Below are 22,113 nucleotides of genomic sequence, written 5' to 3'. Positions count from 1 at the left end.
CACAAATGTGTAGGGGTGGCTGTACACACAAAAAAATCTGTTTCTCATCCTCCATCCCCACCTCTCCACCTCATCTTAACATTGTATTGTAAGCCTTTTTATATCATCATTGAAAACATAATTTTCAAAAGCTATATAACATCTCAACATAAAAATTACTCAATCCTTTTCATATTCTTGAAAATTTATATTGTAGGGTAATTTTGCCATTGTTTTATTTATTTGTTTTGCTTTTGTAACAGTAGCATACAGATCTTTGTCCACATGAATTGATCTAACTTAAAACAAATGATACTTGAGTTTATGAAGATCCTGATATATATTACTCATTTTCCTCTCCAAAATGTATAGCAATTTAAACTCTCACAAGCCATATATGAATGTCCAGTTCCTGTACCCTCATTATCATAAATATTACCATGTGTGTTTTCTTTAATTTTGCCAATTTCAAAGATAAAAATAATGCTGTCCACTTATTTAACAAAGCTTTTTATTAGTACTGAGATTAAATTATATCTTTTTTATTTTCCATTTGCATGTTTTCTATTATGAATCATCAGTTTGTGTCCTTTTTCCTATTTTAAAATCAAGATAATAGGGCTTTTACTCTAAAGACTTTGCCAAAAGCCTGTGAGAACTGATAAATGACTTCAGCAAAGTTTCAGGATGTAAAACCAATGTCCAAACCCGGCAGCATTTCTATACATCAGTAACATTCAAGCTGAGAGCCAAATCAAGAAAGCAATCCCATTTACAATAGCCACACACAAAAAATACCTAAGAATATATCTAACTAATAAGGCAATAGATCTCTACAAGGAGAACTACAAAACACTGCTTAAAGAAATCATAGATGACACAAACAAATGGAAAAATATTCCATGCTCATAGACTGGAAGAATCAGTATTGTTAAAATGGCCATGCCGGCCAAAGCAATCCATAGGTTCAATGCTATTCCTATCAAACTACCAATGTAATTTTTCACAGAATTAGAAAAAACTATTCAAAAATTCATATGGAATTTTAAAAAAAAAAAAGAGCCCAAATGGCAAAAGCAATCCTAAGCAAAAAGAACAAAGCCAGAAACATCACATTACCTAACTTTAAGCTACACTGTGAGGCGACAGTAACCCAAACAGCATGATATTGGTAAAAAACAGACACAACCAATGGAACAAAATAGAGAACCTACAAATAAAGCCATACACCTACAGCCATCTGATTTTCAACAAAGTTGACAAAAATAAGCAATAAGAAAAGGACTCACTATTCAATAAATAATACTTGGATAGCTGGCTTGAGAATGAAACTGAACCTCTACCTTTCACCACATACAAAAATTAGCTCAAGATGGCTTACAGATTTAAATATAAAACCTCAAATGATAAGAATTCCAGTTGAAAACCTAGGAAACACCATTTTGGACATGGGCCTTGGGAAAGAAATGACCAAGACCTCAAAAGCAATTGGAACAAAACAAAAATTTTTAAGTGGGACCTCATTAAACTAAAGAGCTTCTGCACAACGAGATAAACTATCAACAGGGTCAACAGACAACCTACAGAATGGAAGAAAATATTTGCAAATGATACATCCAACAAAGGTCATATATTAAGAATCTATAAGGAAGTTAAACAATTCAGCAAACAAAAACCACATAATCCCATTAAAAAGTGGCAAAAGACAAGATCAGACATTTCTCAAAAGGAGATATACAGGCAGCAAACAAACATATAAAAAAATGTTCAGCATCACTAACCATCAGATGAATGTAAATAAAAACCACAATGAGACATCACTGCACACTAGTCAGAATGGCAATTATTAAAAAGTCCAATAACAACAGTTGCTGATGAGGCTGCAGAGAAAATGAAGCGCTTATATACTGTTGGTGGAAATGTAAATTAGTTCAGCCACTGTGGAAAGCAGTTTGATTCCTTTCTAAGAATGTAAAACAGAACTACCGTTCAACCCAGCAATCCCATTACTGGATATGTACCTAAAGGAAAATAAATCATTCTGCCAAAAAGACACATGCACTCACATATTCATCATAGCACTATTCACAGATAGTAGCAGATATATGGAATCAATCTAGGGGCCCATCAATGGTGGATTAAAGAAAATGTGGTCCATATATGCCATGGAATACTACACAGCTATAAGAAACAATGAAATTATGTCCTCTGCAACAACCAGGATGCAGCTGGAGGCCATTATCCTAAGCAAAGCAAATTAACACAGGAAGGGAAAACCAAATACCACATTTCTCACTTAGAAGTGGGAGCTAAACCTTGGGTACTCATGCAATAAAGATGGCAATAATAGGCACTGGGAATTACTGTGTGTTGAAACCCTACTGTGCTCACTACCTGTACCTCAAATCTTAGCATCATACAATATAACCATGTAACAAACCTGCAAATGTTCCTCCTTAATCTTAAATAAAAGTTGAAATTATTTTTAAAAGGTAACAGTGTTTGCTTATTGATTTACAAATAGATCTTTATAGGTGAAATTTAATTATCATTATCTGTCACCTTGGTTTTAAATATTCCTGTAAATTTGAAGTTTTTTTTGCATTATATTTCATGTTCAAGAATGTTTCATTTTTATAGACATAATATTTTCCTCTATTAATTTTATTATCAAAATGCCATTTTATATACAGAGATGAGTTGAATATTTTTAATTTGTTTGATTTTTAAATAATCATTTAATTCATATGAAATTTTTGTTTATTGTGTGAACCTAACATTGTCTTGCTTTCTTTTCCCTAAATATCCAGTTTTCTCAGTACACAAATACAGTCTAATTTTATTAATTGGTGATATTTTCTTTGTCATAAAGTTTTAAAAAATAAATATTAGGTTGTTTTCAGAGTTTTGAGTTTCATTCAGTTGATCTGCCTATTGATTCTCTGTACTAGTGCTACTCTTTGTATTATGAGTTTTACAATGTTAAGAACTCTTTTTCAATTTTTTATATGTTGTAAATGTATCCTTCATTATGAATTTTTGAGTTATTTTTATAAAACTATTTTTATAAAATCTTATTTTATAATTTATATATTATGATTTATTAGGGTGCTATAAAAGTAATTGAAGGATATGCTATTAATTTTTACATGGCAAAAGCCATAATTACTTTTACACCACCCTAATATTATAAAATTATTTTTATAAAATCTTAATGTATCAAGATTATATTAAGCCCATGAATTCATTTGGGAGAACTGTCTTCACATTTTATTTATTCAACAAGTATTTATTGAGCACATATCATGAAAGAGGCCCAGGTCTGAGTGCTGAGGTTGTAGGAATGAATCCCAAGTTTTTGCCCCAGTAGGCTTATTTCTGGCTTATTTAAGGATATTGCATGCTTTTCAACACATTATTTTAAGTCCTATTTTATGTATTTTAGTAAGGCCTTTTTTCAACAGTGATAACTTTATGCATATCAATCCCATAATTTCCAGTTGGAAATAGAATTTCCAAATCATCTAGAATTTTATACTGTGTTTGATTTTAGCTTACCATTATATTTTAAGTAGCTCACTCAGTGATCTGGCATATTATAGGAACAACACAACAACAAAATCTTGTTGAGTGGATAAATTTATACTTTCATTAAACATGTGAATGAAATTTTTTGGTTCAACTTTTTATTGCTGGTACATATATTAGTTGTCTATTGCTACATATAAAATTACTCCCAATAGCAACTAAAAACAACATGTAAGTATTATTTTGCAATTTTTGTGGGTCTGGAATTGGCCATTGCTTAGCCAGATTCTCTGCTTCATGCTCTTTTGAAAATGTATAATCAAGGTGTTGGCCAAAGTCTGTGGTCTCAACTGAAGGTTCAAGTGGTGAAGGAACCACTTGCAAGCTCACCCATACAGTTGTTGGCAGGATACAGTTACTTGAGGGTTGTTGGCTAGAGGTCACTCTCAGTATCTTGCCAGATTGGAATCTTGAACATGCTAGCTTGTGTTACCAAAGAAAACAAAAGGGAGTGTCTGCTAACATGAAGGAAACCACAATCATATGTAGTAGTCTTAAGGGGATCAAGGATTTTATTTATAAGAACCATGGCAAGTTCTCACAGTGAAAATCGGAGAAATACCCTTCGTAGTTCTGACTAGAGAAGAGGAGTAATCATTGTGAAATATGACCAGCTCCTTAGCAAAGAACTACTGTCCAGGGGCAAAGACATTACTGCAGCTTTACCCCAGCTAAGGAAAGGGCATTTCTCCCACTCCTTTTTGTCTCACCAAAAGGAGGAAGCAAGGGCAGAGGGTGGAGCTATATTTTTGTGAAGTTCACAACTCAGAGACACATGCCTAAACAATGGGAGCATATTATAAGATGTTCCCTCTCCTCCATTCTGCACCACCACACTAACAGGGCTCCAGTATAATAGTAGATTATAGCTGAAAGAGCTGCAAGACATAGATGCTCTTTGAGGAGTAGGACTTAGGAAAGCCCAAAGCCAAATGGGGAAAAAACAAGGACATTAGAGGAAAGTGAGTCCTTTTGCACCTATAGCTATAGAAAATTTTAAACAGAATCCAACTTTTAGCCAGATTAGCATAAATCCTCACACTGAAGGCCTATTTGCCTCCTATTACTCAACACAATATATCTGGTTTTCAGCAAAAAATTACAAGGCATATAAAAGGTAAACACAGTCTGAAAAGACAAAATAACCATCAGAATTAGATTCAGACATGGCATAGCTTCTGGAATTAGAGTTGGGAATTTAAATTCAGATAGAATTGAAAATAGCTCTGATTAATATATTAAAGGCCCTAATAGAAAAGTAAACATGCAAGAATATTTGAGTAATGTAAGCAGACACAAAAAGTCTAATAAAGAATCAAAAGAAATTAAAAACACTATCAAAGAAATTATAAATGTCTTTGATGGGCTTATAAGTATACTCAAAACAACCAAAGAAGGAATTCATGAGCCTGAAGAAGATAAGTCAATAGAAACATTCTAAACTGAAGTACAAACAGAAACAAGAATTAAAGTTAATAATTAAAAAAAAAACAAAACAAAACAGAATAGGACCTCAAAGAAATGTGGGAAAATTATAAAAGGTCTAATATCTCCGTAACTGGAATACCAGGAGAAGAAATTGAGGACAGAGCAGAAGAATTATCTGAAGTAATAATGACTGAGAATTTTCCAAAATTAATGAGACACCAAACCACAGATCCAGGAAGCTTACAAAATACCAGGCAGGATAAAGGCACAAAACAAACCAAAAAACCCAGAAAACAAACCTAGGCATCTCATAATCAAACTGCAGCAAATCAAGGACAAAGAAAAAACCTTGAAAGAAGCCAAAGTGGAGCAAGGAAGACACTTGACTATAGAGAAATAAGGACAAGAATTACTGCACACTTCCCATTGAAAACCATGCAAGCAAAAACAGAGTGGAAGTAAACATTTAAAGTACTGAAATTTAAAAAAAAAAAAAAAAAAAAAAAGTTCTAGAATTCCATATCCAGCAAAATTATCCTTTAAAAGTGAAGGAGAAGTACTGTCTGAGTAAACAAAAGCTGAGACAATTAATCACCGGTAGACATACCCTGGAAAAAATGTTAAAATTTCTTCAGGAAGAAAGAAATTGATATAGATCAGAAAGTTGGATATATATTCAGAAAACAGAAGTGTCAAAGTAAAAATAAATGAAAGTAAAGTCTTTTATTTCTCTTTATTTGTAACTGATCTAAAAGAAAAGTGTTCAAAGCAAGAAAGCTAACAGTGTATTTGGTGACTATAACTTATGGATAAGAGAAGTGAATGACAGAAATGTCACAAGAGGCAATAGAGAGAAACTGAGAATAGTCTGTAATGAGACACCGATACTAATTGTTAATGGAGGTGTGATTTGAAAGCAAGTAGACTTATATTAGTTAAAAATGTATATTGTCAATTCTAGGGCAACTACTAACATTTTTAAAAGTAAAATTGGCTCTTTCCCTCCCCAGCTTTGTAAGGATAGGCCACCATCATGAATGACACAGTAACTATCCGCACTAGAAAGTTCATGACCAACTGACTGCTTCAGAGGAAACAAATGGTCATTGATGTCCTTCACCCCGGGAAGGCAACAGTGCCTAAGACAGAAATTCGGGAAAAACTAGCCAAAATGTACAAGACCACACCGGATGTCATCTTTGTATTTGGATTCAGAACTCATTTTGGTGGTGGCAAGACAACTGGCTTTGGCATGATTTATGATTCCCTGGATTATGCAAAGAAAAATGAACCCAAACATAGACTTGCAAGACACGGCCTGTATGAGAAGAAAAAGACCTCAAGAAAGCAATGAAAGGAACACAAGAACAGAATGAAGAAAGTCAGGGGGACTGCAAAGGCCAATTTTGGTGCTGGCAAAAAGTGAGCTGGAGATTGGATCACAGCTGAAGGAGTAAAGATGCTGCAATGATGTTATCTGTGGCTGTTGTGGATTTTTCACGAGAACCTTAATAAACTAAAAACTTTGTGTGTCTGGTTGTTCAAAAAAAAAAGTAAAATTGATACAACAATATGTGAAATAAAGTAGAATTACATAAAATTCTCAGTTAAAACCAAGGAAAGCAGTAAAAGAGAGGGAATAAAACAAAGGTAATGAAATAAATAGGAAAGTTCATAGTATAGTAGACACTAATCCAACTGTATCAATAGTCACTTTAAATGTGACTGGTTTAAATACACTTAGTGAAAACAGAGATTAATGTTAGAGTGTTTAAAAAATAGAACTCAGCCATGTTGTCTATGAGAAATACACTTTAAATATAACGTCAAAAATAGGGTAAAAATATAGAGATTGAGAAAGATATGCCATATTTAACTAGTCAAAAGAAAGCTGAAGTAGTTATGTTAATATAGACAAAAGCTGACTTCAGAACAAAGAAGATCATGAGGAATAAAGTGAAGCATTACATCATGAAAAATTATTCAGTTCTCTAAGAAAACATAACAATCCTTGATTTGTATGTGCCTAACAAAAGAACATCAAAGTACATGAGGCAAAACTAATAGAAGTGCAAGGAGAAATAGACAAATATACTATTGTATTTGGAGACCTCACTACTCCTCTGTTAGTAATTGATAGGTCAAACAGGAAGAAATCAGTCTTCATCATGTGATCTGACCAGCATGATCCATCAAGTTGATTTCATTGACATCTACAGAGTGCTCCAACCAATAACAGAAGAATGCATATTCTTCTCAAGATCACAAGGGACATTCACCAATAAATACCATATTTTGGGCCAGAGAGAGCTTAAAAGTCTAGCAATCATAAAAAGTTTGTTCTCGAATCACAATAGGATAAAGCTAGAAACCAGTAACAGAAAGATAGCTGGAAAATATTCCCCAAGTATTTGGAAATTCAACAACATACTTCTAAATAATACATGTGTCAAAGAAGTCTTGAGAAATTTTAAAACATTTTGAATTAAATGAGTATAAAATAATAGATGCTGGTGAGTTTGCAGAGAAAAGGGAATGCTTATACACCATTGGTGGGAGTGTAAATTAGTTCAACCATTGTGAAAAGCAATGTGGTAATTCCTCAAAGAACTGAAAACAGAACTACCATTCAACCCAGCAATCCCACTCCTGGGTATGTATCCAAAGGAATAGAAATTATTCTACAGTAAAGACACATGTGCACGTATGTTGGTTGCAGTACCATTCACAATAGCAAAGACATGGAATCAACCTAAATGTCCATCAGTGGTAGACTAGATAAAGAAAATGTGGTACATGTACACCATGGAATACTATGCAACCATAAAAAAGTACAAATCATGTCTTTTGTAGCAGCATGGATGTAGTTGGAAGCCATTATCCTAAGAGAGTTAACACAGGAACAGAAAGCAGAATATCACATGTTCTCACTTATGAGAGGGAGCTAAATAATGAGAGCAAATGGACAGAAAGAGGGGAACAACAGACACTGGGGTCTACATGAGCCGGGGAGATGAGAGAGATTCAGAGAAGAAAAAACTAATGGGCACTGTGCTTAGTGCCTGGGTCATGAAATAATCTCTATACCAAATTCCCAACTTGAGTTTACGTATGTAACAAACCTGCACATGTATCCCTGAACCTAAAATAAAAGTTAATAAATTTAATTTTAAAAGAATATTTAAAATATAACATCAAAATATGTGGGATGCAGTAAAGCGGTGCTTACAGGACATTTTATAGCATTAAATATATAGATTAGAAAAGAAAAAAAAAACAAAAAACAAAGTTAACCATATGTCCTTTCCTTAAGGATTTTTGTTTGTACAAATGATTATATTCAGCATATGGAAAAATTTAGTGATCTAGGACACTAGACCACTGTAAAACAGATTTTTTTAGTTTATTAAATACAAAATTTTACAAATTTACAGAGCTTGTTTATTAAGGTACACAAAATTTTAGAAATTTAGTCTATTTTTTGGCCATACATGCAAATACATGCACAAAAACATTTTTGTGCAGATGGCTATCTGAAGTTAAAACATAAATTAGACAACAGATAATTTTGCTGCAAACCATGGCATGAAATAGAACAGAAGGCTTCAACCTTTTTGGTCCTAGGACTCCTTTGCACTCTTATATTGATAACTCCAAATAACCCTCATTAAAATGGGTTATATCTATTGGTATCTATTATATTAGAAATTAAAACAGAAATGTTAAAAATAATTTTTTCTTAAAAAGCAATAAGTATACATGTTAACATTTTAACACAAAGTAACTATATTTTCAAAAACAAACATTTAGTAAGAAAAGTGGTATTTTATTTTCGCAAATCTCTTCAATTTCTGGCTTAATACAAGGTAAGTGGATTCTCACATCTGCTTCTGCATTCAATCTGTTGTGATAAATTGTTTTGATTGAAGTATATGAAGAAGATCCAGCCTCGCATAGTTAGAAATTGAGTATTTAGTAACCTTTGTGGATAATTGTGATTACTCTGTGATACTACACCAAAACTCCACAAGAAGCAGTTTCTTAAAAGATAATTGCAATATGGAATCTGAAACTATTATCAATGAACTTTTCCTGTTCATATCATTATTTAAAATCAAGTAGTCTCTTTTGTACTTTTAATGGACCTTTACCCGTGTCTGATTTTGTTGTAGCATTATGCATTGGTCACTTGGTAAATGTTGCTTCACTGAGTTAAATAGATTTTCCAAATGTTGCACATTTCATAAGGCAGTATCAACAGATCACATTAATTACCATCACACGTGTCTTATCAGAAAAGCCTTAAAGTATCAGGGAGCTGTCAAGCTCACAGTGGCAGTTACAAATTTTCCAAAATTCTAATTTTTGTTTCATAGCTCAACTTTTTTTTGTTGGCAACAAATACTGTCAGTTGTTTTCCTTGAAGTGACAAGTTCACTTTGTTCATTTTTGACAATATGTCTGCCAAATACTTAAGTATGAATAACCATAGTTTGTCAGTCATTCTTTCAAGTAAAATGGTGTTCTATGAAAAGAAAACCCTCGCTAGTTCATCTCCCAACTCAGATATCTGCCTAGATGTATATTGTACTTGAGTAAGCTGCAAAGTCCTTTATGTATACTTCTCATTTTGTTGCACTCAAGGGTTGGCATTTAATACAATTAATATTTTTTACTGCTTCACCAGGACATTATTAAGTTACACTGGATTTTTTTTCCTGCAAGTACACAGTGATGACAAATAGGACTACTGCACAATTTGGCGACACTGCCTTGATTCAAACTAAGGTACTGGCAGGCACTTCTAACCATAAATGCTTTTTGAACCATCAGTTCAAATGTTGATGCAATGAAAAAGGCAGATAATGCCTTAGTATTTTTATGAAAATAGTTTTGAACCCATGGCCCCTTTGAAGGTTCTTAGGGACCCCCAGAGGACCCCAGGGACTTTGAAAATTGCCCTGTAGGGACATCGAAAAAGAGAATAACAAGGACTTTGTTAGCGATATCCAGATAATTCAGTGCCTGTTCTTCTGCTACCTTCATAAGCTTATGGTGGATATCTGAAGTAGCGTCTGTAGCTGTGGTAGAATGGAGAAGCTAAGGAAGAAGTAAGCATAATACACAAATATAGGACAGTCTAATTTTATCAGAGAGAAATTGTAAATAAGTGAAATAAATTAAACAGCCTAGAGATTCAGGGTCACTATACAGAACAGCAATTTTGCAGGTGACTCTTCTAGAAGGTAGTAGCAGGTAATGATCATCTTTGACTACTCTAGATTGATGGAGACAGTGGGAGGAGAAAATTGCTTTTTAGGAGGAATGTGGGAAGGGTCAACTAGCAATGGAGCCAGGCTCAGTATGGGTTTTGCCATTCCTGAATACACACAAAGCTAGTGGTTAATGACATTCTGGGCACAGTTTCATTTTGATGAAAAAGGAGGAGAGCACATCTGAGCTGACGTGACAGTGTTAAGAATGTGGCTAGTTCAGATGTGTGTAGCATTGGGGGTCAGTTTGTTTTGTGCTTACAGTAATATTGCCAGGTATATAAGAGATGAAAACCCTTTCAGGAAGTGGTGAGTTAAAGGCAAGTGAAAATGTTGTGCATTTCTGGATGTTTAAAGAGTCCATTAGAACAAGCAGTGATAGCAATCTGTAGCAGGAGTAAAAGTCTTTTCTTATTAGCAAATGCAGTTCAGGAGATATTAACCAATACCACAGGGTCCTCCAGCCAGCTTTGATCCTCCTGAATATTATGGAGAAAAACATCTTCTAGGGTTTGAAGTTAAAGCAGAAGTGGATGTAAACAAAATTAAAAAGTCGGGTTTTCAGGCTGTATCTGTAATAAGCTTTCAGCTGAAATGAAATGTAATTAGCAAGTATGATAATGCATTTTGCTTCATTTAGCTCTTCAGTGGGTTTATAAACAAATTCTGTCAGTTAACTCATAAAGCAGATGCATCCACTACACCCTGGCTAAGCATGTTACAGAAGACAGCCTCGTGCAGGTGCAAGAACTACAACAGGAAGATCTATTTATCAATTTACCAGTCAGCAATGTTGGCCACAATGAACATGCACCATTTTTAAATGTTCCCCAATGAAGAAGGTTAAGAAATACTATATGAGGGCTTACAAAAGAAAAGCTAAGCAGCAGTGCTCAAATTCTCATAGTAAACGTTATTTATTTTGTAATGGCTCTCACGAAGACAACCTCAAGTGTCATCTGGTGTCCAAGACAACACTGCATCCTTATTGCTTTTACCAAAATATTAGCAGTGACTGTGAAGTAGAATCAGAGGTATTTTTTTCAAACTTTTCTGTGTCTTTTTGTATCTCCTTTACAATGTAAAAATTAATTTGGAAAAAGTGAATAAAAACGAAACTTTGAGCTTATCCCAGAAAGGATTTTTAAGTACTAATGACTTTTTAAAAACATGTTTTAGCCTGTTTGGATTTAGGAAAATGAAACCCTATATACTGCCACATACTGCCAGACCTTAAAGATATATTAATACAGTCCCTGTATCAAGGGGCTCAGAACCCAATGGGTGAGGCAAACAGAGGGTAAATCACTTACAATGTCCCAGGGAAGACTGAGCAGAGGCCATGGGATTCCAAGAAAAGGAGGACTAACTTTCTAGAAGAATTGAGGAAGTCTTCACAGAGCAGATGAAGACATTTCAATTAGATCTGTAAAAATACTTAATAGGGATGAAAATCCAAGGTGATGAAAACATTGGGAACTAAATAGTACCTTGATTCTTATAGACAGAGAAGGTGTATATTATTGCCATTCATAATATTTTCTAGAAATGCACATAGAAATTCTGAAATGTCTAGATTCTTGCCATATTAACTACCAGTAATAATAGGGTAAATGTTAAAATTTCTTTAACACTGAGCATCTACATATTCTGATCCTTGTCATGTATTCTTATTTTAACTCTTAGGAAGTTTTCTTTCAAAGATTGGTAGACGTATGAGTAATTATTGTGCATTTCCTTTTTTTTTCTCCACACAGAGTCTCACTCTGTCACCCAGGCTGGAGTACAGTGGCATGATGCGGCTCACTGCAGTCTTGACCTCCTGGGCCCAAACAATCCTCCCATTTCAGCCTTCTGAGTAGCTGGGAGGGACTATAGGTGCACACCACCAGGCCTGACTAATGCTTTTATTTTTTATTTTTGTAGAGACAGGGTCTCACCATGTTGCCTAGGCTGGTCTTGAACTAACTCCTGGTCTCAAGCCATCCTCCTGCCTCAGAAAGTTCTGGGATTACAGGCATGAGCCACTGTATCTGGCCTGTTGTGCATTTTCAATGTAAAGCCATTAGCCTAGATCTCACTCAAAGAATCTTCATTCATATTTTTCCTATTAGAGCATAAATTTTCATATGTGCATTCTACATTTATAATTTTTAGAGTGCTTTCATCTTTATTATATGGCCATCTTTCTGTCTCTGTGACTTACTTCATAATATCTCCAACATGTCTTTTAGCTCTTAGATACTAAAATCTCTAGAAGATTGTCTTTCTCTCTTCCCCCATAACTAAAGTCTATGATCCAGATCCAGATTATGGCAACAGTTTTGGTTGTTAGGGGCATGGAGCCTGACCAACTGCGTGTTAAATAAATGTTCCTTTTCCCTTCCTGTCACGATGACCATGCTCTTTAACACCCAGCTCAACTTAGCAGAATGAGGAATCCCTTTTCCCTCACCCCAACCCACATGGATTGTTCTCTTAATTTTACACAGTGTCAGCTCTTCTCATGTATTGTTGTCCACTCCCTACCCTTTTCAGATGTTTTGAATCCACTCCTAGGCAACTTACAGGGTCTATAATGGATCAACGTTTTTCCAGCTTCATCAGAAGCTCTGGTGGAATTCCTGCTTAGGAATGCTACACTGAATTGTTTTCTGGTCTTTGGCCACTAGAGAAAAGGAATCAATGGGAATGAGGCATCACTGGGACATTTTATCCCTCATAAGGACCCTGATAACCCTAATACCGGAGAGATGTGTCCTGTGACTCCCAGGCAAATTCCTGGGGCTTGTGCTCCTTTTTGTTCCCACCAGGCCCCAAACTAGGAATGCGCTTCTCATGTTCTCTGGCAGACCTCACACAACCACCTCCTGGGATCATAGCACTCACTCTGGTTTCCTGGACCTGGTTTCAGTTCCCAAGTTCCCTAGATAAGACCTCCATGGGGCCCTCATCTATGGTGGATGTGCCCAAGCTCTGCTACTTCCAGGCACTGTTTTGTGCTGTAGCACACCTTGACCTCCACAACCAGCAGCTACTCTTTCTCCATATCCCCTTAAGTTCCTGCTAATTCTCTCTCTGCTGCTTCCCTGTCACCACCAGCTGCCAATTGCCAACCACCCAGTCCAGGCTATGGCCTTTCCTAGCAATCTTGCCCTTCCTCAGCACCGGGGGCTAGATCCACTGTGATCTCGGCATTTTCTTGTTGCCATGTTGCACTAGTAACGTCAGCTGGAACCATGAAGAACCACCACCTAGAATCAAGTCTAAAACAAATCAACTTGTGCCATCCTCAGATATCCATGAATGCTAATAGAGTTTTTCCATGAGTTAAGTACCATCTTCTGCAGTGTTGCAGGAAGGAAGTTGTACAGCTATTTTTATGCTAGGAGCCAGGGATTCCCAGAGCTCTTCCACTGTAATTCAGAATGCATTAGTACCACAGTGAAAGCTCTTCCTTTACATATCACCAAGAGAATTTTTAAACCCAAAGTATGTATTTGTTTTTAGAAGAGGATCACAGTTACTATACATGAAAAACGTTTTATTTGTATCTCCGCAAAGATTGCTGAAGTAAGTGTAAAACACTTGGAAAACTATTTCTGTAATGTGATGGTCCTTTTTAGAAATGCGACTTTTCTGTACGCCAAATAATTCTAAGTGAGAACCCATCTTCAAGAACTACAATCTCTTTTTTTATAAAGAGCTGCAGTAGTATGAGTAACATACATCTTATTCCTAATGCAAAAATTTTTGCTACACTTATAATTGAAATACCAAATTATTTTACATGAATATTTTTATGAGGAAGAGATAACTGATTTTTAATTTGAGATGAAAATTAGAAGAGAAATGTTATTACCATAGGCAAAAATACTTTGTAACTGATCCAGCAAATAAATACACAATGATGTTATTAGCGGAAATAGTTCCTAAATAAGCTACTTTTGATATGGTATGAAATTCAGAGACCTTCATGGTAGGGAAAAAAAGTGGATTTCAAATTAGCATTTTGTTTATAAACTAACATTTTAAATTTTTTAAATTAGGTTATATAATCTTTTACCCTTTCATTTTTTCTTTAGTCTTCTAAAAAGATTGAGAGGAAGGAAGGAATGTCTACAAGCTGCTATATCCTGAAAACTTTTCTTATTATGCAATGTTAGCCAAACCTGGGACATGGAGTAAAAAGGGAATTTTGTATAAGGGGTGAGGTCAGTTACCTAATCACCATCCAATACACTTCACTCTTTCCTCCAAACCAAAATGAGTTGCAGATAGACCATATTGGTAATAGGTGTTTCAGTTGTGTTGCTTAAGTTTTTGAAATATATTTTAGGTAAATTGCATTAAATTTATTTGGTATGTGAATATATTTTAGAATATAATATCTAAGATTATCAAGTGGTATATATTTCAAGGTTTAGTGCAGAAAACCATGGTGTTAAGATGCTGCTGGTGGGTATAGGATGAGAAGACATCTCTCTCCTCCATACTCTAGCAACTTTAATGTGTATATGAATTACTTGGTGGTCTTGATGAGTACATATTCTAACTCAGTACGTCTGGGATGGGTCTGAGATTCTGCATTTCTAACAAGCTCCCAGGTGATACAAATGATGCTAGTCTAGGGGCCACATTTAGAGTAGCAAGCCTAGAAGTCAAAATTATTTTATCCCAAATTTAGTCTTGCACAAATCTTGTAGGTTGTTTTTGAATCAAGATGGCATGCCTGCCTGATGTATCTTACAACTAAGTTTTGCTCATTTCACTCCTCTCATATTTGTCCAGAATTATTGGGCAGGGCTGGGCATGGTGGCTAATGCCTGTAATCCCAGCACTTTGAGAAGCTGAAGCAGGCAGATTGCTTGAGCCCAGGAGTTCAAGGCCTGCCTGGGCAACATGGTGAAACCCAGTCTGTAGTAAAACTACAAAAATTAGCCAGGTGTGTTGGCACACCTGTAGTTCCAGCTACTTGGGAGGCTGATGTAAGAGGATCACTTGAGCCTTAGAGGCAGAGGTTGAAGTGAGCTGGGGTCATACCACTGCACTACAACCTGGGTGACAGAGTGAGAGCCTGGTCTCAAAACAAAACAACCCCACAAAATAACTGGGCAAATGAGCATACATACAATTGGCAATTGAGTCTTAATAACATGAAGTCAATCTGACTGCATAAAATTCCTAAAATATCCCATAAACTGTCCTTGAGAGATAAAAAGCAGTTCTGATTCCACTGGATTCGAACCTGCAAGTCTGAATTTTACAAATCAGCAAAATACAGAAACATCATCCGTGCAAGGAGCTGGTATCATGAACCATACATATTCCTACTATGAGAATTACCTGCAAAAGCAGAAGGAAAACAAAAACCCCTTGTAGATTTTAATTATTTCCAAAAAGTAACAGTAACAACAACAAAAAACTCAGAACATGCCATTTGGGGATGTGGAATTTAGAACAAATGAGGTTTGCTTTCTAAGAACGGCACTCAGGAGGAAACCCACAGCTAAGCAGGGTATAAATGAGTGCTAACAGCCTGCACATTTTGTTATCTCATGATAAGCATAATTTACCAGTTGTGGCAATAATAACAATGATAACGATGTGAATTAATAAACTTGCTAGTGAAACCACCATTCAAATACACATTGGATAATTTAATTAGCTTTGGCTGCACTTTCTCTGTCAATCCCAAACTTGCAGGGATTGAATTGTTAAGTACATTTTTCACTCTGTGATTATGAGAAGTTTATTTTTACCTGGCAAATTATTTTAAATGTGAGACAAAGCAGGGCTGCAGTGGTAAAATCACATAGGAAGCCCACGTCCCTGCTCCGCAAGCCTGGGCCCTCGTTGCCTGGACCCTGGTACACAAAAAGCTGGTGTGAATTTCAGATCCTGGGTCTGCTCTAAATCATGGGAACCAGAGAAATTAGAAATGACACCGTTTACCCAGGGGCCTTTGCCACAGAATATTTTTTTTTTGAACTTTTACATCAGTCTCGGAACTCACTGGCTTCATTAAGGCACATGTGTCATTGTGTTAGGAAGGAAGGCAAGAACACATTATTAGCTAGAGATTTTTTTTTCCTTTACTTCCACCATCCTCCTTTCTCATTTCACTTCATTGCATGTTTCCCTTCCCTCCCCTTCCCTTTCATATCTTGAAATACCTTTCATCTCAGGACTCCTTATTTACCAACCTGTGTTACCTTTCTTGGTGCACACTATGAGGAAATACATTTCTTTATGTTCACAGAGTTTTGGAAGCAAACTCTGTGATGCTGGTTGAGGGGTGGTTTATGGGTCATCATTTTACTTCCCTGTTGGTATATTCTTGTCTTTTTTTTTTTCCCCATGTCTTCTTTCTTTCCTTTTAAAGCTTTCATTTTTAGAGCAAGGGAGGAAATCATGAGAAATAACTTTTTTTAAGGAGGAGGAGGATGAACTGTCATTGAAACTAATATGTCTACTTGAGAACAAAAACTGTCCTAACCTCCCACAGAACACAAGCCCCAGGGGCTGGGAAGAACAAAGCCACCCTCTGAAAGGAGAAAGGAGTGGGGAGGGCTAGGGGGAGTCATGTGCAGCATCTCATCCCTGCGGCACCAGCCAGAGCCCACAAACCATTTCATCATCCTCTGGCCCAAAGAGATCAAGGAAGGCACTGTCTGGAAAGTTGCCGCCAAGGCGTCTTGTTTGTCCTGGTGGCTTTCCCTGCTTTTTCCTAGGATGCTTAGCCTGGTCTGAGTCAAAGGAAGGTTCCAGGTCCCTTCTTTTTCTTTCTGGTTTGGTTTGGGTGGTGGTCTTCATGGAGCACTTCCTAACTTGTTTCTATGCCTCCTCCACCCCCATGTAAATTGGGAATTATTTTACTGGTAGTTGGGACCAGTAGAAAATAAGAAGAAACCCATTTCTCTTTATATTGAGGATTCATTTCACCTCCAAGTCAAAAGCAACTTTTTCTATTGTTTTCAGAAACTCTTCATACTCTATGGTTTTGAAAATTTGAAAAATAATAATAAATGTTTTAGGCCTAAGGAGGTACCTGTGCCCAGAGAATTGTTTTATCATTGTCAAAAGCCATATCAATGTCTGAAAATACACTTCATCTAAATAGATAATGGTGAATGATATTATTTTCTACATTGCTAGTAAAGAAATACCATTTAAAATATAACAAAGTTTGACAGGGTTTGGTTGGAAGTCATAGGAATGACTGCTAATGGGTAAGAGCTTTCTTTCAGGGGTGATTAAAAGATTTTAAAATGAATTGAGGTCATGGTTTTGCAACCCTGTGAATATACTAGAATACATTGAATTCTGCACTTTACAGCAGTGGTCCATAACCTTTTTGGCACGAGGGATCAGTTTCATGGAAGACAACGTTTTCATGGACAAGGGGATGCTTTCAGGATGAAACCGTTCCACCTCAGATCATCAGGCATTAGTTAGATTCACATAAGGAGTGCAGAACCAAGATCCCTGGCATGCGCAGTTAATAATAGGGTTGGTGCTCCTATGAGGATCTAACACCCTGCTGATCTGATAGGAGGTAAAGCTCAGGGGTAATTCTGGCTTGCCTGCTGCTCACCTCCTGCTATGGGGCCCAATTCCGGTCTATGGCCCAAGGGTGGAGATCCCTGCTTTATAAAATCACTTGGAGACCTTTTTAATTTTACTAGGGTTCAAGCCCTACCAAAGATCAAATGAAAAAGAGGTGAGAAGAGCCCACCAATATATTCTAAATATCCTCCTTCTTCTTAAAAATCTGAGTTGAACATAGTTCAAAATCACAACAATGTAAAAGAACTAACTTCCAGTCTTCTCTCCATCCAAGTTGTCCCTGGCCTCCACTCTATACAAAAGTAACCACTTTTATTAGTTTTAGCAAATCTGCAGGTGCACTCTCAAAGTGCCTCACGATCACCTGGAGGGCTTGTTAAACCACAGACAACTGGGCCTCATCCACAGAGTTTCTGATTTTTTAGGTCTGGTGCAGGGCACAGAATTACATTTTTAACCAAAAAAAAAAAAAAAAAAAAAAAAAAGAAGTCAGGACTAGATGAGATCAGTGATAAGAATAAGAAAGGGGAGGGGTAATTGTTTATATAAGAGCCTGAGACTGGCAGGCAAAGAAGGTTTAAAGGAGCAGAGGGGATAAGGGTGGTTAAGGAAGATGTGTCTTCCTTACACAAACTTGCAAAGGAAGAGAGACATTGAGAGACTTGAGGCTGGAGAAGAATCAGCCACCTGTAGTGCACTGTTCAATATGGCAGCCACTAGCGACATGTGGCTGCCGAGCAACTGAAATGTGGCTAATCTGATTGAGGACATAAACTTTTAATTAAGTTTACTTAATTGAAATGGATATGGAAAAACTGACATTCAGTTAATGAAAAATTTTAAGTATGCTTCGAACAACTTGGTATAAATCTGTGTTTTCAAATGTAAGTTTTATGATATTTAAATACAGATCAAATAATTCCCATGAAAGTCTAGCGTCTGAATTGAGATGTTCTAGAAGCATAAATTGTAGTCAAGATACTGAAAACCTAAGCATGAAATAAGAATGTAAAATAACTCATCAATAATTTTTATGTTGACTACACAATGAAATAATTTTTTAATATAATGGGTTGAATATATTAAATAAAAGTAATGTTATTAATCATATAAAAATAATTTCTGTTCATTTTTCCTTTTTAAGTGTACTTACCAGAAAACTTGAAATGACGTATCAATAATTATATTTTTATTGGACAGCACTGATTTATACCTGTGGCATGGAATAGAGTAGCTATTAGCTATATGCTGCTATTTAAATTTAAGTTAATTAAAAGTAAATAAAATAAAAAATCCAGTCCCTGAGTCTTACTAGCCACATTTTAAGTGTGCAATAGTTGTACATACCTACTGGCTACCATATTGTCTACTGCAAATATAAAACACTGACATCATCACAGGAGTTCTATTGAGCAGCTTTGGTCTATATACCTTTTCAATGAATTAAGAGAAGAGGTCCTGTCCTAAGGGTGATGTTGAAAATTTGGAGGAGAGAAATAAAGGAATGAAATGGTGGATGTAGAAATGCTTCAGGGTGTCTACAAGAGATGAGTAGAAGGATGGGAAGTGTAGCTATAAAGCCCTCACAAAAGCGAGACAGTTGAAGGTTGACAGAGAAAGAGCATGGCAGTATGTCAAAAATGTCTACATAAGAAGTGCATTGTTTAATAGGCTAACCAGAAACTCCAAGCTAGGGAGGAAGAGGACAACAAACCAAAAAAGGGATGGAGATGAAGAATATTGTGAAGGTCCAAGGGAAAAAATGAAGATCACAGTGAAAACAACAGACAAAACTAAGTTTGTTCAATGTAAGTGAGAAATGAAAGAGGGGTGAGATGCATCATCTGATAAGAGTTTAAGTTTGTGTCATTGGGGTGGAACCTTTTCAAGGGGTGATGGAGGCTAAGTTTTGACTACATCAGCAGATAGCTGAGTTTGGAGTTGATAATGAAGGAGTCAGCATGTTAGAATGTCAACAACATGATTGTTAGAGTTTTTGAGGATGATAGCTGGTAGAAAAGATAGGGAGAAAAGTGGGCAGATGCTGAAGGTGAAAGAGTGTCCAGGAGTTGGTGGGTGGCTGTGTTCAGGAAAGTGAAATGTTCAATAAGCTAATGGTATGAACCCCAACAAAAGCTGTGGAGTAGAGAGGAGAGTGATGATCAGAGTGATGCGGGGAAGGAAGGAATATGCTAATTTATGATGCTGCCCTGAACTTCCTCAGTAAAATGTAATCTTTCCCTCTTTTGAGCCCTGGGCACTTTGCACTTCTCAGGTAAAATTTTGTATGCTTTGAACTGTGACTATATATATACTCATCTAAGCCCTGCCTCTTTCTCCTCTTCCTCACCAACTTCCCTGATCCCCGACCACTGCCTCCATCAGATACACCATATATACTCTTGTCAGACTGGAAGTCCTTTGAAAGTTGGAACAATTTTTTTCCTCATTTATTCCAGTTTCTAGATCTCAATAAGTTTATGTCGAACTAAGTTTGATTGAGATTTTTATAAGCAAAAATATAAAGAAAGACGCTGGATCTAATAATTTAGGTGAAAATTAGAAAATCTGTAGTGAAACATCACATAGCTCTGCCTTCTATGTCTTCTTGTTCATTATTTCATCAAAGATTTGAATGAAGACATCCTTAGTCAAATAGCACAAAGCTGAGCCACAGTTCGTCTTTACAGATTGTTAAGCAGAAGCAGCCTAGTGGCAACATGCAGGATGGATTCATGATAAAGATGGGACCCAAGAAGAATGGTGTCAGCACCTGAGTATCATTTAAACAGCATTTTTCTTTCTTTATCTCTCTTTTTTTTTTTTTTTTATTTTTTTATTTTTTTTGCACAAAGCAGTGTGCTGAGCTGTGCATATGGACCTGGCCATGGCAATAGTCCCAGGGTGGAGTGCTAATCATGCAATATAGAAATACGAAGGCAAAAATGCAGAGCAGTGAATCCCAATGCCCTTGTCCTGAGAACAGTGCCTACTAGTTGACTTGGACAGTCATTGTTAGAGCACACTAAAAGTTTAGGACACAAACAGCTAAATAGGAGAAGCTAACATTCACCTACATAAGGACAACAGTTTGAGCCCCATGACTGATATTTTAATCCTTTAACACCCTGAGGTCAGGGCTTTATATGCTAGGAATGGATCAGTTAACAAATATAATGGTAACATAGAGCATGTGCCTGGAGCAACATGTCAGTCTGTGTCATCTTGGATGTCCCAGGGCCTACATGTGACATATGCCAGGATATCCAAAATACTAACACTGACTTCCTCTTGACTGCCCTTTATATCCTTTCAAGGGTAATTAACAATTCTGCAAAATTGATTTTGAAAAGAGGGGAAACAAAGACAAAATTTTATTTACTTCTTTTTTCTCTTTCTCTAAGATCTGTTTCCCTCTGTACCCCTAACAGTTCAAGTTCATGCTGTAAATAATTGTGTCTCATTTTGTTCTGAAATTTGGGGTAACTCTATAGCGTAAGGGCCATCTGGACACATTTGTTGTCCTATCTATATTTGTGTAACCTGGACCATCAACAGGAAAATGCAGCCTGAATTCTGCAAAGAGCTTCAGAGAGAACATGGCAAACCTCTGAAGCAGAAACGGAAAAACTTAGTCGGCCCAGGGAGGCCTCCATTTTGGGCTGCAAATTTGGATATTTGGAGCCAAATTCTCATTCTGTGTGACTCCAGGGGAGCTTTGGTCAGCATGTAATTCAGTGTGGGTTGGGCAAGGAAAAGGCAGAAGAACATGAAACTGCCAAGTTTAAAGCCCCATTACGCAGTTGTGACCTGACCGAAAATACGGTGCCGAGTTGTGTGTGGGTAACTCAGCCATAAAAAGGCAGCTGTGGTCTTATTAGTCGTGAACTTGAGATCATTTTAGCAAAGATGAATTGCCCCTAAATGATTGATCTGGTATTTGGAGGAAATGCTGTTCTCTGTGCTTCTCTCAAATGGAGAAACTAACCAGACACTTGTCCCACACCCAGAATGGGTATTTGTGGTGTGGCTTATACCATGGCCTGCTGGGGAATGATGACCTTGGACTGACAGTTCCCCTTTAAGTAGCAAACTTGTGTTTTTCATCTTAGCACAATATGCCAGAGGCAGTGAATAACAGCCTACATCCTTTCACACACCACATGTCTGCTCCGGGTTTAAGCTGATAAACGCTGGAGGGAGTGTGTTCTGAGTGGTCTGACTCAAGCTGGAAATGGTTATATTCAATAAGAGACAGCAAGCCCTCTTTTTTTTT

At 36.5% G+C, this 22,113-nt stretch overlaps 1 non-coding gene and 1 pseudogene across 1 annotated transcript in view; both read left to right on the top strand.

Moving 5' to 3' along the window:
* Positions 1–22,113, top strand: part of LOC101052283 (SEM1 26S proteasome subunit) — a 258,040-nt gene that overhangs the window by 131,397 nt on the left and 104,530 nt on the right. The gene's annotated exons all lie outside the window — the stretch shown is intronic.
* On the top strand, positions 6,014–6,436 carry LOC101051649 (small ribosomal subunit protein eS24 pseudogene; annotated as a pseudogene).

The sequence above is a fragment of the Saimiri boliviensis genome, chromosome 10 (assembly GCF_048565385.1).
Source record: "Saimiri boliviensis isolate mSaiBol1 chromosome 10, mSaiBol1.pri, whole genome shotgun sequence".
Lineage (NCBI taxonomy): Eukaryota > Metazoa > Chordata > Mammalia > Primates > Cebidae > Saimiri > Saimiri boliviensis.
The sequence above is the reverse complement of the archived record's forward strand: the minus strand, read 5'-3'. Positions and strand labels throughout refer to the sequence as shown.